This window comes from Chrysemys picta, chromosome 4, assembly GCF_011386835.1.
Source record: "Chrysemys picta bellii isolate R12L10 chromosome 4, ASM1138683v2, whole genome shotgun sequence".
Taxonomy (NCBI): domain Eukaryota; kingdom Metazoa; phylum Chordata; order Testudines; family Emydidae; genus Chrysemys; species Chrysemys picta.
Genome location: NC_088794.1, coordinates 48,623,435 through 48,637,992, shown reverse-complemented (window position 1 = coordinate 48,637,992; position 14,558 = coordinate 48,623,435). Strand labels below are relative to the sequence as shown.

The window sequence follows — 14,558 nt, the reverse complement described above, 5'->3', positions numbered from 1 at the left end:
GCTTTGACTTTCTAGGACCTGGTCTATCCTATGAAGTTAGGTTGATATAAGTCACCTTGCATTGCCCTATTAGTGCATGTGTCTACGCTCAGATTTGTCTTGGGCCAAAGTAAGTGCCCAATTATGGTGATGCAGTAAAACCACTTCCCCAAATGGCGTTGAGCCATGGTCGACTTACTGAGGTTGAATCAGTGCAAGTGTAGACACTGAGTGACATACATCAACCCTAACAGTCCTCCAGCAATTGCCACATCATGCCCCAATCCCTGAGACAGTGCCCACTCTGGTCACAGTTGTAAACTCTACTGCCCCAGGGTCACAGAGACCAGAAGCCCCACACACACACACACACACTTACCCCTGAAGTGAGATATCAGCAAAAATCACCATTGCCTGAGGAAAATATAGTGCCAATATTCAGTGCCATTGTTCTGTACTTGTACCCAGGGAATAGGGACTGAAATTTTATTGTTTTATGCAACCAAAATTCCCTCCAAACACAAATGCTGTTGAGCCTGATTGACCTAGAGGTCCAGCAGTCACAGACTTGCCACCCTTTGGAAAACTCCATGATAGAAGCTCCCTACAACCCCAATATTCCATAGGGCATCACGTGCCATGTACCTGCCCCTACCACTCCATGCTGGAGCGACAATAGGGACAACCAGAGCTTCACATACGTGGCAACCACAGTTGGCGTATGTGTAGCCAAAATGGACTGCATTTGTGCACTGATGTGGACAGAAATGATTGATGCCTTTCCAGTTTTAAAGTTCCATTCAGTTAATTTATGTTAAAAGTTTGCATTGGATTGCCTTTTTTATTTTGCACATTGTTCTTCTGCACCCTTTTTGCCACTCAATACATTTCTGTTTTTTAAAAATAAATTATCTTTATTAGTTCGCAATACATATTACAGAATGCACAGTGGTATTCAAAACATCCACTACTTGTAAACGTACACCACCACAGAACTCATACATTCCAGAAAACACCCAGTCATATGAATAAACATAAAGCAAGCACTGCATAACTTACAGCTTCAGTAAAACACACAGCCTAATGTTAATAAATGCACAGCAAGTGCCACATAATTGATAGCTCCAGTAAAACCACAGTAATATTTATAAATGTTCAGCAAACGCAACACAATTCCTGACATTCCCCCAAACCTTCAAGGTGAGAGCACAGCCCAGCACACCACATTACTGTGGCTGACCATTGAAGTGTTCTTTCAAAGCCCTCCTCAACCTCATAGCTCCACGATGAGCTCTTGTAATGGCCCGTGTCTCTGGCTGTTCAAAATCAGTTGACAGCCACTCCACTTCCACTTGGCAGCAGCTTTTCCCCCTTTGTCTCACAGACATTATGCAGGACACAAACTGCAGCTATAACCAGCAGGATATTTTTCTCATTGAGATACAATCTTGTGAATAAACACTGCCAGTGTCCTTTCACAATCTACCAAAAGCACATTCAATTGTCATTCTGCACCTGCTGAGCCAGTAATTGAATCTTTCCTTGGTGCTGTCAGGGTGGCCAGCATTGGAAGCAAGGACTAGGCTGGGTCCCCTAGAATCTCTATTGGCATTTCAACATCACCAATGGTAATCCACCAGTCAGGAAAGAAAATGTCCCTCATGCAGTTTCCTGAACAGTCCTGTTTTTAAAAACGCAAGCATCATGTACCTTTCCGGACCAACCCACACGGATATCGGTGAAACATTTGGAGTGATCCATCAACGTTGGCATAACCATGGTAAAGTAGCCCTTGCTGTTGATGGACTCTGTGACAAAGTGGGCTGGTGCCAAAATAGAGATATGTCTATTGCCCCACTGCTGCAAATCCATCCACTATGCCCTGCACATTGCTGAGAGTCATAGTTCTGTATCGGAGGAGACTCTTAATGGCCCTAAACACTTGCATGACAGTGACCCCCACTGTGGATTTTCCAGCTCCAAAATAATTTCCCAGTCCAGTGTTGCGAGCTGCCAGAGTGTGGTCGCCACTCACTTCTCCACTGTCAACGCACCTCTCATTCTGGTGTCCCTGTGCTTGGGCAAGCTCGGAGCACAGATCCAGGAATGTGGCCTTTCCCATCTGAAAGTTCTGCAGGCACTGCTCATCATCCCAAACCTGCATTTCAATAAAAAGAAGAACAGGAGTACTTGTGGCACCTTAGAGACTAACAAATTTATTAGAGCATAAGCTTTCGTGGACTACAGCCCACTTCTTCGGATGCATTTCAATGCGACTCCACCCATCAGTGCTCATTTCTTAGACCCAGAAGTGGCCCTCCACCATCCGCAGCTGCTCTGTGAACACTAACAACCTTGAATTGTTTTTCATGGTGTCAGATGGGGCACAGTGGGATACCTATCCATGGTGCATCGCACTTTATATGGACACAGGCACTTCTGGTGAGTACACACAGTTCTAATGCAAGCAACCTAGTACGCGAGCCCCCGAACGATATATTAACTTTGGCAACTGTGTGCCGACATAACTCGTGTCAGCCAAAGTTTGTAGTGTGGCCATGGCCTAAGAGGTCAAAGAGGCTGTGGTTTACAGTCACCAGGTAGAATGTTTGATACAACTCACAGAAACCAGAGATTTTACACATGGGGGAGAGATTAAGCTAGCTTCTGAAACCCCTTCTGATGGGCAGCCACTAGGAAGATGAGATAACTCATCTTGTTCAACAGTCTATAAAGTAGCTCTTCAGGCCTGCCTCTCAACCCCTCTCACACACAAGCCCCACTATGTATTTATAAGAATATTGTAATTCCCCTGCAGAATGCACTCCAAGTCCTACTCCACTGAAGTATTTTAGGACTGTGAACTCCCATCAATAGCCCTCTTAAGTTTCCATTTATCTTTTTTGCTAAAACATTGTTATTTTATTCATTTATCTTTTTTGCTAAAACATATGACTGTTAGTTTGGAGGTCATCTTGAGAAATAATATTTGGAGAGGAAGTGATTTAAGGCTAACTTTTAGAGATTTTAGGTACTTATTTAGGTGTATAAAATACACATTCAACTCATGTGGATAAACACCTCAAAAAAGAGTGTAAATATCTGATCAAATAAAAATTGAATTCACTTCAGTGGCATTTGACCTCACCTGTTCAATTTCTACAAATGTTTGAACAAACCTGTTTACTTGGTAGGTATGTTTGTGAAAGAATGTAAATTTTAAGTGCATATTAAAGAATATATGCAGGAGGTACATTGTAACTGAAACATATCTATTCCCACCATAAATCTGAATCTAAGTGTTACAGACATCAAATCAAAGAACAAAAACAGTATGTAGCCTATGTGACCACCCAAAACTAACCAACATGGTTCAAAAATTTGAATGTAAAACACTCAAAATGAACCAAAGAGCTTACAGACCCAAATTCTTTCTAGGTAATTTGGCAAATAATTTTGAACAATTAATTTCAATAAAATATTCTTCTGTTTTTGAAAAAAAGTTGGCAAAAGGAATAAAGGGATTAAAGTAGTCAACTACAGGATAAGTTATGCATTATTCACTTAGCTTAATTCATGTGCATAATTCCTCACAGATATCAGACCAAATAATTCCACATATTCATTTGCTTATTCATTTTCATACATAATTACTTGATTTGCACATGGATTAGTGGTAATTGTAAATACTAATTGGATACAGACATGTGTGCATATTTTGTGTATACATATAACCGGCACTTTTGAAAATCTGACTATCTTTAGGTATGCAGTGTTGTTGTAGCCATATTGGTCCCAGGATTTTAGAGTGACAAAGTGGGTGAGGCAATATCTTTTATTGGACCAACTTCTGCTGGTGAGAGAGACACGCTTTCAAGCTTCTTTGGGTCAGACCTGTGTAAGTTTAAAAACTTGTCTCTCTCACCAGGAGAAGTTGGTCTAGCAAAAGATATTAGCTCACTGCCCTTGTCTCTCTAATATCTTTAGGTATAAAATATATACTTTTTGTACCTAATTTTAATACTTTGACAAAGTCAAAGTAAGGTCAAATACTGATAGTAAGGGATGACCTTATGTAATTGTAGAGTAGTATTTGTGACTTTCTGCTTCTTTGGTGATAAGGCAAAAAGCAAGAGCCTGTATTTGAATCCAGATTTTATTTTGATCAATGTCAGATAATTCATTTCACTACTCATCTGAGATGGGATGTACAGAATGGGATGTCAGGTGACCTTTTACTTTTTTTCTTAGCAGCTGCCATCCTACTTTCCTGCAGCAATAGATCTGCTAACACAAGTCAGGCATTCCTATCTAGCTTTATTCTGGAATTTTTTCATTTAATTAACTTCTTGTTTAGATAGAAAGATAAGAAAATATACTCAGCAGTTAGAATTTTTGTAGCCTACTATATTCAGTAGTTTGTTCTTATTTTCAGTTTCTTTAACTACTAGTGCAGCAGCAATTTCATCAATCCAGTTTGTATGTTTAAACAAGAACATGAACAAATTTTCTTTGCAAGCTAATCCTCCAACGAGTGCCAATGTAGATCTAAGACAAATAATTTTTTATGTAATTTCATTGCCTTGCCCTAGTGCACCAAAGGGGAGAATTAGGCACAATAAAGCTTAACCACACATTTTCTAATGATTAGGAAGTTTTTATGTGATACGTGAATTCAGTGTCTTTGTTTTCAAATTTTCATAAAATCATAGAATATTAGGGATGGAAGAGACCTCAGGAGGTCATCTAGTACAATCCCCTGCTCAAAGCAGGACCAACACCAACTAAATCATTCTAGCCAAGGCTTTGTCAAGCTGGGCCTTAAAAACCTCTAAGGATGGAGATTCCACTACCTCCCTAGGTAACCCATTCCAGTGCTTCACCACCCTCATAGTGAAATAGTGTTTCCTAATATCCAACCTAGACCTAGACTCCCACTGCAACTTGAGACCATTGCTTCTTGTTCTGTCATCTACCACCACTGAGAACAGCCGAGCTCCATCCTCTTTGGAACCCCCCCTTCAGGTAGTTGAAGGCTGCTATCAAATCCCCCCCCACTCTTCTCTTCTGCAGACTAAATAACCCCAGTTCCCTCAGCCTCTCCTTGTAAGTCATGTGCCCCAGCCCCCTAATCATTTTTGTTGCCCTCCGCTGGACTCTCTCCAATTTGTCCACATTGCTTCTGTAGCGGGGGGACCAAAACTGGACGCAATATTCCAGGTGTGGCCTCACCAGCGTCGAATAGAGGGGAATAATCACTTCCCTCAATATGCTGGCAATGCTCCTACTAATACAGCCCAATATGCCATTGGCCTTCTTGGCAACAAGGGCACATTGCTGACTCATATCCAGCTTCTCGTCCACTGTAATCCCCAAGTCCTTTTCTGCAGAACTGCTGCTTAGCCAGTCGGTCCCCAGCCTGTAGCAGTGCATGGGATTCTTTCTTCTTAAGTGCAGGACTCTGCACTTGTCCTTGTTGAACCTCATCAGATTTCTTTTGGCTCGATCCTCCAATTTGTCTAGGTCACTATTCCTACCCTCTAGTGTATCTAGCTCTCCCTCCAGCTTAGTGTCATCTGCAAACTTGCTGAGGATGCAATTAATCCCATCATCCAGATCATTAATAAAGATTCAATATGACCCATGAGTATTTATAATGAAACCAGCAGCAAAATACAAAAAACATCAGAGTAAATGTCTTGTATCCCCTTGTGATAGGATATCATCAAATGGAAAAACCTGTCAACTCACAAGAACTGACATCTTTACTTTTTTTCCTATTTTGCTCTGCTCTGTCATTTCTGTACTCCAGCCCTAACACAACAAAGCACTTAAACATGTGCATAACTTTAAGTACATGGCTAATCCCATTGATTTCAAGGAACTAGTCACATGCTTGATTGAACATCTGTCTTGGAAACCCTGATTTCTCTAGGTATGTCTGCCTGTGTAGAAAGCCTAAAGGCATCAGAAAAATAAACGTACTGCCAAAATGCTGAAATTTGATAATAGTTATTTCAAGTATTTCTAACTGGATGAAAACTAAGGTATAGTTAATTTTGTAGATTCATTTTCATTTCTTTCCAATTAGTATATAACCATCAACTTTTTTATATATATACAAAAGTTTAATTTTACTTCATTTCAGTCTTGTACTTTCTGTTTTTGCAGCTTCCACATTTCATAGTCAGTAAAAAGGCCAAAAAAGGGAATTTCCAGAAAAATGGAACAATCTGTTTCACAGGTCAGGCCAGCCACCAGTACAACAGCAGGCAGCCTTCCTGCCAGGCAGAGAGCCCAGGAGCTTGTCCATCAGGGTGCCAGCAAGCCATGCAGCTGTCCTGTCAGGCTGGGAGCTGAAAAGCGAGGGAGCCCAGGAAGCCAGACATCCCGCCAGCTCACCAGGCAGGGATCCTGTCCACCTGGCGAGCCATCAAGCTGAGTAGCCTGCCTGGTTTCCTGCCAGCTAGCCCACCTGCCTGGTTTCCATCAAAACTTTTGACAGAATCAAAATGTTCCCACAGAACATTTCAAATTTGTTGAATCAGCATTTTCCAACGGAAAAAAATGGTTCCGTCCGAGAATATTCAACCACCTCTAATATTCAGTAATGGAAGCTAATTTAGTTTTAAAAACATCAGTGAATCTGCCACTTCTCCACTAGGGATTCTCTCACCCTTGTTATCCTGTGCGTTAGTTTACTTTCCCTCCTCCCTTTGACAAGTCCTTCAAATAGATTCGGAAAGATAAAAAGCACATAATCTAGCATATGGTGCTGTTCCATAATAGTTCTACCACATGCAAGCTTTCCAGTTTGAATTCCTTTCAGTCAATCATACCAGTCAAAGAACTGTGATTTCATTCCATTTTGCATAAAAAGCAAAAGAAAGTCAGACACATTACAATATGTCGTTGGTCCGATAATTTTCAATATAAAACATTTAGAGATGGAACTAATCCAAATTGGAACCCCAACTTTGGGAGGGTTGTCAGGAGGTTTCATACATAGATTTTTGGTCCTATTAATTTTACTTCGTACTTCCACAGTCACATATTTAGAGCATATTCAACTATGAAGTTCTACAACAAAATAGCAGCACAAAGCACATCTGTAGCTATAAGTGATATCTGTATTTATTAACATTATTCCATAGTTGAAATTTAGGGGAAATTTCAAAGTGTGCATGTGCAAAATAAACCCATTTTCAAGTCCCTTTATAGCCCCATTACTTTTATTCAAATTATTTGAAAAAAATGGTGAAGAACAGCACTCTGTGATGACCACCCACTGTGTATGCTTCAAATAGAGTCTTTTTCTGGAGGTACACTTTAGAATAATGACCTGTAGTTACATTGCAATTACAGTGAGCACTGTGGCTAATCTTTTTGATAATTAATTACACTAATAGAAGCAGAAGTTAAACTACATAACTGACTATGCATTACCTTTTTTTAAAAAAAACCAACATAAACAGCAATAGTAAAAAGAAAAAAATAGTAAAAGTTGTGTTAGCCGGCACTTTACCAACCAGAAAGCTCTAGAAACCAGCATTTCTGATATCTCCCAATACAAATCTTCAATAGGGTTGCCAGGTGTCTGGTTTTCAACCGGAAGGCCCGGTTGAAAAGAGACCCTGGAGACTCCGGTCAGCACTGCTGACCGGGCCAGGAAAAGTCGGGTTGGTGCAGGGCCAGCAGGCTCCCTACCTGGCTCCGCGTGGCTCCCTGGAAGTGGCGACATGTCCTTGTTGCTCCTAGGTGGAGGAACGGCCATGGTGGCTCCATGCACTGTCCCCCACCCTGCCCCGAGCTCTGGCTCTGCAGCTCTCATTGTCCGGGAACCGCGGCCAATGGGAGCTGCAGGGGCAGCACCTGTGTGCAAGGCAGCATGCCTGGCCACGCCTCTGCCTAGGAACAGCAGGGACATGTCTCCGATTTCAGGGAACCGCCCAAGGTGAGTGCTGCCCAGATCTATCACCCCAAAACCCCTCCTGTACCCCAACCCCCTGCCCTGAGCCCTCTCCCGCACCCAAACTCCCTCCCTCCATTGGTAAGTATAACTCTTCGTTAACAGGAATTTTTGACTAATTGGCACCCCCCCATTCCGCCAACATGCTGGATAGCAAAGTTTTTCCTGTGTAAGCTATACATACATCAAGAACAACAGGAATAGATAGGTTTCGATATCTGCAATATGAGTTTATATTTTCATTAGAACTTTCAAGTTTTGCATTTCCTGACTTTTTTAAATGTAGTTTTTTTTTAACTGAAATCATAGCCACACAAATCTGACTAAAAGAATCACACATTTCCAAGATACGTTCAACTTGATATATACATTCAGTGTAGGCACCAATCCAGCAAAGTACTTAAGAACATGTGTAACTTTAAAATAAATGGGACTATTCATGTGCTTGAAGTTAAGCAGGTACTTAAGTACTCTGCCGGACCAGAGCCCAAATCTTGGACTTGTAGCTTTCCTTTTGTCATAAACACACATGATCTGTATTTGTAAAATGGTACTCAGAGTTAAAAAAAATAAAATATTATAAATGATGCAATAACAAAATCAAGTCTCTGGTAATACTCAGCACTGGGATGTTTACACTAGTAAATGCACAGGAGATGTGGGATTTCCAGTAGTGCTCAGTATTGGCCTAACTGATCCAGTTGAAGTCAATAAGCACTTTTGAAAATCCTGTCTACATTGGAACTTCATTGGCAAAACTTTGTCGTTCAGGGGCGTTAAAAGAACACCACCACCCCGAACGACAAACCTTTTGCCAACGAAAAGCACGGGTGTGAACAGCACTTTGTCAGCAGGAGCACTCTCCTGCAGACAAAGCTGCTGCCGCTTGTGTGGGGTGGAATTTTTTTGTCAGCAGGAGACCTTTCTCCTGCCGACAAACAGCAGCTACACTGCGCGCCTTTTAGCAGCACGGCTGTGGCGGCACAGCCATGTCGCTAAAAGTGAGGTAATGTAGACAAAGCCTTAGTTGTTTCAAGGAAATTAAAAGCTCTGGTAAGCTGAGCAGCACCAGAGCAAGGATCTTATAGGCTCTACTGGTACAGAGAGCAGGTTATTTCATTTTCATTTTCATTTTCTTTCAGAAACTGCTTGAGCACAGTGTTGCTGCCTAGTGTCTTCCTTCACATACACTAACTCAATCATGTTACCCATAGGCGTGCACAGCCCATTTCATTAGGGTGTGCACCCAGGGAGCCCCGTCCTAGCCCCGCCCCCATCCACTCCCTCCTACTTCCCGCCCCCTGACTTCTCTCCTCAGAACTCCCAACCCCCCCTGCTCCTTGTCCCCCCCTGACTACTCCCTCCTGGGACCCCTGCCCCAAACTGCCCCCCAGGACTCCACCCCCTACCTAAGCCTCCCTGCTCCTTGTCCCCTGACTGCCCCCCTAGGACCCTACCCCCTACCTGTCCCCTGATTGCCCTGACCCTTATCCACACCCCCACCCCCAGACAGACCCCCGGGAATCCCACACCTATCCAACTGCTCCTCACCCCCTGACAGGACCCCCAGAACTCCCAACCCATACAACCGCTCTCCACACCCCTGCCTACCCCAACCCCTCTCCACACCCCTGCCTCCTGACAGCCCCCCCCCAGAACTCCTGACGCATCCAACCCCCCCCCAGCTCCTTGTCCCCTGACCACCCCCTCCAGAGACTCCCCCCACTAACTGCCCCCCAGGACCCTCCTTGCTCCCTGTCCCCTGACTGCCCTGACCCCTATCCACCCCCGCCCCCTGAGAGACCCCCAGACTGTCTCCCATGCCCCATCCAATCCCCCCTGTTCCCTACTGCCCCCTCCAGAGACCCCCCCACCTCTAACTACCACCCCGGGATCCCACCCCCTATCCAACCCACCCTGTCCCCTGACTGCCCCCACCCCATATCCAATCTCCCTGCCCCCGGACCCCTTACCATGAAATGAGGCTCCTAGCCTCCCCCCGGAGCCAAACACTGCCCCGTGGGAGCGCACAGCCACGGCCCCTGGAGCGCTGCGCACGTGCGGTGGCATGGCTCCAGGGGAGGGGGGGAGCGTGTCTGATTCCCCGCGGAGCCCCGGCCCCCAGAGCGCTGTGCGCGGCGGCATGGCTTCAGGGAGGGGGGAGCACGTCTGCCTCACCACAGAGCCAAATGCTGCCCCGCAGGAGTGCGCAGCCCTGGCCTGTAGAGCGCTGCGCGCGCGCAGCACCATAGCTCCAGGGGGGAGGAGGCAGGGGAGGGGCCTGCGGCTTGCTGCATTCAGCCAGGAGCGCGGACCACGCGGCTTGCCGCGCCGGGAGAGTGGAGCCTTTTGCCCACCCCTATGATGTTACCCCCATTCTTAAACAACTCCACTGGTCTCCCACTGTGACAGAATACTCCTGTATTCACACGCTGCACACTTTCATTTGAAAACTCATAATTTGCTGGTCAGTATTGTCCTGGTAAAATATGTGTGTCAAAACTGTATGTGAAGTTATAAGATTTCCCTGCATGAAGTTATTAACACATGTTCCAAACCCCACAACATTGCCCAAGCAGAAGTGGGCACACAGGTCTGTCCTAAACAAAGAAATGTTTGCTTGCCTTCATTTGCATTTAAGCAGCAAACAGAGTCATCAAGCAGGAAGAGAAAACAAATGAAGTTCAAACAGGTGAAAAACGGATGTAACTGCTATTTAACTCTAGGTCTTGGGGAAACTGTATGACAGGTACTACACAAAATAATATGGTATAGCTATGGGACAAATATTTTATATCCTGCTGTTAAAAAGAGACTAGAGTTTTGCATTAAAATATTTTTTTAAAATGCCATATGAAAGCCACTATCTTAAATATCTAAAAGTAGGTCATGGAATGTTGAAGACCAAAGGAGCCAATAAATACAAATGGCACAAAGAATAGAAACACATCAGATAAAATTTTCAAAAATGACCCATTTTCAAAATTAACATAGGCATTTAGGAACCTAAATCACATATAAAGTCAATGGGATTTAGGCTGTGTCCTAGGTGCCTAGATCACTTTTGAAAATGGGTCTTAGGTTAAGTCATTTGTTTTGTTTTCCCCCCCTCCAAAGTACAGCTATTTACCCACTATCTACACTGAACACCTGCAGCCACCCTTTAATAAGAGGGGACTACAGCATTCAAATTATACTTAACCATTCCAAAACGATTATGTAGAAGTGAGTGCCGCTATGGAAGATAAAAGCAAGATAGGATTTTGTGGTCATCGACTCAATCAAAGCAGTCCTTTGTCATCATTTTGAGATGGACATTAAAACACAATCCAACCCATGAATTCCACCACTCTAGAGTTAATGGGAATCTTTTTTATAGAGGAAGCCTATTCACATTTTAACAGCTTTCCCTAAAAATGTCTTAGAAAAGAGAAAATGTCTTAGTAAAAAGAAAATGGATTAAAGCTACGTAACTCTGATGATGGTATTCTATGTGCTGCAAACCAATCCATCTAGGTTTTGTAAATCTGTTGAAACCGCTCTGAACACAAATGGAATTTTTGACTAGGGGAGCTGTAGGGCTAAGGTACCATGGAAAGTGTAAAGGTCAAAAAGACCTAATAATAAAAATGCATGAAAAATAAATTCTCTGTCATAGATTAATGGTTAAAAAAAGCTTCAAAAAGCCATCATAGACATTCAAGGTATGTTGAGTTATGCTTGCTGTCAGGGGCAGCTCCAGGCACCAGCGCACAAAGCGCGTGCCTGGGGCAGCAAGCCGTTGGGGACAGCCTGGCAGTTGCTGTGGGGGCGGCAGTCAGGGACCTGGTCCCGCAGCTTCGGCAGCAATTTGGCAGTGGGTACGCCAAAGCCGCAGGACCGACGGACCTCCCGCAGGCATGCCGCCAAATCCGCATTACCAGCGGACCTCCCACAAGGGCGCCGCCGAAAGCCGCCTGACTGCGGTGCTTGGGGTGGCAAAATACATAGAGCCGCCCCTGGTTACTGTATTTAAGACTATAATAAAGTAACTTCATGAACTCTAAAGTAACTTTATGAAATGACAGAAGTCATTCTTTCAATTATGAGCCCACTCCTACAAGGCACTGAATGCTTGTACCTAAGAGAGAGGGTGGAGCTTGCTCTCTCTCTCCAGAGCCTGAAATGCAGAGCAGGCTGGGGAAACCATGGAGATAGGACTGTGGTAAAATGTGCCCCTAGAGGTGCATGAAGGGAGAAGCCCCTGATATCGCTCAAGTGCAGGGAGAGCAATTATTCCTGGCCCTTCCATGGGATATACAAAGGAGGAGAAGTATGAATGCAGGGGACTGAACTAGAAGACTTCTCAAGGTCCCTTCCAGTCCTATGATTCTATGAATACTACAGAAGTAAGAGGAGACAATTCCCTAAAGGACATATGGTCTAGAGTGGAATGAGCTCAAGTCTTGAAGCCCAGAACTCTTAAGTAGCAGAGATGAGAATAGAACTTAACGCTTTGCACTTACACACCTCTTTAGAAATATTAGTTACACTTACATCCCTATTAAGTAGATAAATATTATGACCATTTTACAAATGAAGAAAGAGAGATCAGGAAGAGTAAAAGACTTGCCCAACATCACACAGCTAGTAAGTCTCAGAATGAGGTCAGAATTCTGCCCTCTAGTATCACCAATGGCTTTTTTTTAACTGGGCTTAAGCAATGGCATAGGGACAGCAAAAAGTCAACAACAAAAATAATTCCATACTATGGAAACAACATACTTCAATGTCAGTCCAAACAAATACTCTGAGTCCATAGTCCCCAAACCAATCACTTAATGAGCAGCTATTCAATACTTTGTTTTCTTCTCATTGTTTAATATGTGGCCCCAGGCCTTATTTACTGCACACTGTCCAAACCCTGCTGTGAAAACAGAATTATTAATTTTACTTACACTGGTGTCAGGACTGAGATCCCCACTTTGAACTTTAGGGTACAAATGTAGGGGCCTGCATAAAAACTTCTAAGCTTAATTACCAGCTTAGCTCTGGTTCGGCTGCCACCATTTTCAATGGATTCCCTCCCTGGGAAACCTTGAAAAAACCTTCACCAAATCCCTGGTGAAAACAAATCCAACCCCTTGGATTTAAAACAAGGGGAAATTAACCATTCCCCTCCTTCCTCCCACCAACTCCTGGTGAATCAAGATCCAAAACCCCTTTGGATCTAAAACAAGGAAAAAAATCAATCAGGTTCTTAAAAAGAAGGTTTTTAATTAAAGAAAAAGGTAAAAATCATCTCTGTAAAATCAGTATGGAAATCAACCTTACAGGGTAATCAAACTTAAAGAGCTCAGAGGACTCCCCTCTAGTCTCAGGTTCAAAGTACAGCAAACAAAGAGAAACACTCTAGTAAAAGGTACATTTACAAGTTGAGAAAACAAAGGAAAACTAACACGCCTTGCCTGGCTATTTACTTACAAGTTTGAAATAGGAGAGACTTGCTTAGAAAGATGTGGAGAACCTGGATTGATGTCTGGTCCCTCTCAGTCCCCGAGAACGAACACTCTCCCAAACAAAGAACACAAACAAAAGCCTTCCCCCCCCCAAGATTTGAAAGTATCTTGTCCCCTTATTGGTCCTTTAGGTCAGATGCCAGCCAGGTTACCTGAGCTTCTTAACCCTTTACAGGGAAAAGGATTTTGGAGTCTCTGGCCAGGAGGGATTTTATAGTACTGTACACAGGACAGCTATTACCCTTCCCTTTATAGTTATGACACGCCCCCCAAATCACAGATAGTGTTGGATGTTCGGTTCCACACTGGCTGTGATTTCTTCCTGGAGTTCTAGGAGAAAACAGAGTTAATAAGACACATGTACCTTTAGACATACTACTGATTATATAAAAACTAACAATATGTTTCATTCCAAGAACAATTGTTAACCAGTTAACTCTGGGAAACTTTCCCGGGAAAGTGCATCAGCCACTTTGTTAGAAGCTCCCGAAATGTGTTGTATTTCAAAATCAAAATCTTGGAGAGCTAAACTCCACCGAAGAAGTTTTTTGTTATTTCCCTTGGCGGTATGAAGCCACTGTAGCGCAGCATGGTCTGTTTGTAGTTGGAAACGCCGTCCCCAAACATATGGGCGTAGCTTTTCCAGCGCGTACACAATGGCGTAGCATTCCTTTTCACTGATTGACCAATGGCTTTCCCTCTCAGACAGTTTCTTACTGAGAAACACGACAGGATGGAATTCTTGATCCGGTCCTTCCTGCATTAAAACTGCTCCCACGCCTCGCTCGGACGCATCTGTGGTTACTAGGAACGGTTTGTCAAAGTCTGGGGCCCTTAGCACAGGGTCAGACATGAGTGTTGCCTTAAGCTGGTTAAAGGCCTTTTGACACTTATCAGTCCACTGAACTGCATTTGGCTGTTTCTTTCTGGTTAGGTCTGTCAGCGGGGCGGCGATTTGGCTGTAGTGGGGTACAAATCGCCTATAATATCCAGCCAACCCTAAGAAGGATTGGACCTGTTTCTTAGACTTTGGAACCGGCCACTTTTGGATAGCATCCACTTTGGCCTGTAGGGGATTTATAGTTCCTTGACCCACCTGGTGCCCCAGGTAA

General features: G+C 43.7%; 1 long non-coding RNA gene across 1 annotated transcript; it reads right to left on the bottom strand.

Moving 5' to 3' along the window:
• Nucleotides 1-872: 872 nt before the first annotated feature.
• On the bottom strand, nt 873-10,189 carry LOC135983378 (uncharacterized). Its single transcript, XR_010600969.1, has 2 exons — nt 9,922-10,189; nt 873-2,137 (listed from the first exon to the last, which is right to left on the bottom strand). It is a non-coding gene; the product is annotated as an uncharacterized LOC135983378 (long non-coding RNA).
• Nucleotides 10,190-14,558: the final 4,369 nt, after the last annotated feature.